The sequence below is a fragment of the Helianthus annuus genome, chromosome 5, assembly GCF_002127325.2.
Source record: "Helianthus annuus cultivar XRQ/B chromosome 5, HanXRQr2.0-SUNRISE, whole genome shotgun sequence".
In the NCBI taxonomy this organism is placed as follows: Eukaryota; Viridiplantae; Streptophyta; class Magnoliopsida; order Asterales; family Asteraceae; genus Helianthus; species Helianthus annuus.
In genome coordinates, this window is record NC_035437.2 from 161,051,081 (window position 1) to 161,054,752 (window position 3,672).

At 37.9% G+C, this 3,672-nt stretch overlaps 1 long non-coding RNA gene across 1 annotated transcript; it reads left to right on the forward strand.

Moving 5' to 3' along the window:
- Positions 1-342: 342 nt before the first annotated feature.
- Positions 343-3,063, forward strand: LOC118492381. Its single transcript, XR_004893480.1, has 3 exons — positions 343-456; positions 1,516-1,599; positions 3,021-3,063. It is a non-coding gene; the product is annotated as an uncharacterized LOC118492381 (long non-coding RNA).
- Positions 3,064-3,672: the final 609 nt, after the last annotated feature.

Genomic DNA, 3,672 nt, shown 5'->3' on the forward strand with positions numbered 1-3,672 from the left:
TGAATGAGAAAGGTTTCGGGGACGAAACCTCATTTAAGGGGGGTAGACTTGTAACACCCCAAATCCGAATGTTATGAAATAATATTATTTTCTTGATGTTAAATAACAGAAAATGGTGACCGTAAAATGGTACCGTAAGAAAATGACAGTAAGTTTAGATTCATATGTGTAACTAAGTTAAATTAAGAAAAGAGGCCAAGTTAGTATAGGAAATAATAAATTTAAACATACCTTGAAAGACAAGGGGGCTAATGTGTAAATGTGATATATATTTGATAAAAAAAAAAAAGAGAAGCCAGGGGTTGTTGGCTTTGGGTCGATCGAACAAGGGAAAGGGGAAAGGGGAAACCCTTCTCCTTCAACTACAATCAAGAACTCAAGAATTGAACCTGAATTTGGGGAGAAATCGGATGCATGAGCTTATAATCTTAATCATCTAGACAAGATGAACATGTGGTAAGTTGAATTTTGTGAATTGTTGATCTTACATGATGTGGGTTATTGATTAATCCACGAATTGGTATGAAATTAAGTGTGATTATGTGTTAGAATCGCTATATAAAACGTGTATCATGTATGATTTCGGTTAATTTGATGATTTAAGAAGAAACCCACAACTTTGAAGGAAGGTAGCGACATGGGTGTTCTACCCATGTTCAATCCTTGTTTGATGTATTTGTTACTAGCTTGAAATGGGTTTGTGATGTTAGTTTAGGGTTAATTGAATGAATGGAATGTGATTTTGAACACTCTCTTGGTGATTGAGAATTTGGAAGTTAATGACTAAACTTGAACTAGTTGTAAACTATGCATAGTAGGTTGTACGCACACCAAGTGCTCGATAAAATGACTAGGTGAAGCTAGAAAGTGAAATTGTATGCAAGTTGTGAGTTTACATGTATAGAAAGCGATTGTGGTAGAAGTAGTAGTTTACTAACTTGGAAAAATGTGCCTTAGATGGAATTCGTATATGAATTCGGGTTGAAAGTATATGCTGGTCAAATTTATGCATTAGGAGCTTGTACATTGTGTTTGAACGGGTGAGGTTGCTATGTGGTCTACTAATCCCTTAATTACGGTTAAAAGTGAACATGTACTAAATATATATAGCATATAACCTCACTAACAAAGGATGATGCTAGGATTATGCTAAGTCGATTCTTATATGATATGGTTGTCAAATGTAGCGTTATGAAGATATAAGTATGTAGGCATTAATTATGTGCTATGTGTGATAATGAATTTGGATTTCGAAGATATTAAATATCGTGGTTGACAAATCATGTCGTATGCATGTTAGTGAAAGTCGGTGTTGATAAGAATAGGTAAACATGTGTTAATTTTGATTACCCGATGAATTATGTGTGTTGGAAAGGATATGAAGTTGATTAGATGTTTTAATGCTTGTTAGTAATGACTATGAAAAGTTAAGTATAAATTATGCAATGATATGATTGTTACATGTACAAATGAGTATGTTAATAAGAACGTGGTTTCGATGAAATGAAAGTATAGGAATCACGTCGTGACGGACTCAAGCATGAAAGGATAACGGGTCAAGAAGAGGAGAGGAATCGGATACGAGCACGGACGCATAAGGTAAGTGATTTCCGTAATCACTTCTTAGTTCAAGTAAGTAATAAAGTGTTGAAATTAATTAAACATGATGTTTGAGGTTAAATATGTAGGAAAGTCTTTCGTCGTAAATGATGGGATTAAAGTTGACCAAAATGCCCTTGATGGGTATTTTGGGCAAACGATCTTAATAAGTAGTTTAGAAACAAGTTATAGATTAGTATAATGTCTTGGACAAAGATGGATGCGAAGAGTATGGTCTTGGTATGTCATAAACCATTTAACGCGCAAATACCCTTAACGGGTCAAAACTAAGTATATGAACGATAATGTGTTAAGAGGATGCAAAATGTCTAAGAACTTATTATTTTATGATAGTTGTCACTGATATTATTAGGTTTATAAGAGTTTATGGTAAAACAACAGGTTACGTTGATGAATGCATGAACGGGTCGAATTGTGGGTAAGAGGGTAATAAGCCAATAGTGTAAGTTAAGAATTTCCTTAATCCGGATATGGGATTTTAAGTTCATATGATAGAATGTGAATTTACAAGCATGTAGGAAGAAACGGGAGGTCAAACGGGTAAACGGTTCAAAAGTTATGCGCGTTTTAGTGCGTACGGACGACGAAACGGAGCTGCAGAAAAATGCAAAATCTAGAGGGCGTCGCCGACGGGCATGGGGGCGTCGCCGACGGGCTCTAGAAAACCAGTTTTTGTGCTGACGGGTTAATTACCTGTCTACGGGTTTTTGGGCTACGGGTAAATGCAAGGCCCGTCGCCGACGGCCCTAGGGGCGTCGGCGACGGCCTTCCCAAGTCCCAAAAGCTGAAATCTTGTTATTTAAGTTAATTTATGTACCGTGGGCTTCGGTTTGATATCCGTGGACTACGGTGGACTTTCCAAACATGATTTTGATGGTTCCTTAGATGTTTATGGGCTATAAAGCTAAGTCTAAGACCCATGTTAATAATGTATGATTATGTAAGAGGTACGCGTGACCTAGTACGTGTTCGTTAAAGTATGTACATATGTAGATAAGCAAGTTTGTGTGTTCGTATGTATTTGTATACGTATGTAGAAGTTATGTAAGTATGTATGTAGGTATATACGTATGTATGTTTATAACTCCAAGTGTACGTATGTAGTGGGATATGTAGTTATGCTTAATGATAGTATGAGTGTATGTACGTATGTAGATGTATATGTATGTGGGTATGTAAGTACATATATGTGTATGATTTAGACATATTGAGGATTAATGTTATTAATGGTGTACCTTGAGAATGATAAGTAATGCAGGTACATTCATGAAGCCTCGCCAGGAAATGGATTCGCAGATGAAATGCTTGAAGTTTGATAAAGAACGAGATGTGAAGTGTATGCGAATGATCTTGTTTATACATTGTGTGCTAATGTTTTTGAATGTATGTGGTGAATGCAGGTTGTGCGGGTCACGGAGGATCATCAAGGAATAAAGATCGAAGATCGAGTCACTTAGGGGATTGTACGGGGTTGTCTAAGGATGTAAATTTGTTGTACATAAGCTATGATTTATTTTATAATTGAGTCAGTTTGTTGTATTCAATATAAAAGAGTTATATTAAAAGTGAACTTTCAAGTAAGACGTAAGGTTTATAAAGAAAGAAATTTTATGGCATGAACTTCCGCTGCGACTTTTGGTTAGGCGTGAATTAGGGCGTAACAAGGAGCATTCGCAACCTCACATGATCATGAAGCAGGGCCTTCGCATAGGCGAACCCCTTCAGGACCCCAAAACACTGATGCCCGAAACCTTTGGAGATCGTTCGCTGAACCCGCCAGGCACTCAGCATCACTGAGTACCTCACCTTCCATTCCCCACTCTTTTGGGCCTCATTCAGAAAATGAGCCCCACAACTCCCATCAATCCTACATTCCTCTCCACCAATCACCTTTTGATTACCCAGCACCTGTCTATCAGGGCCTGTACAACCCTGATGATTACTTGGGAGAACCAGTGGGTCATAACCCACTTGGACCTGAAGACCACTTCCCGGGTGGCAACGAGATGGAGGTCGATGAGGATACCGATCCTTCCATGCCACCGTCCGGTA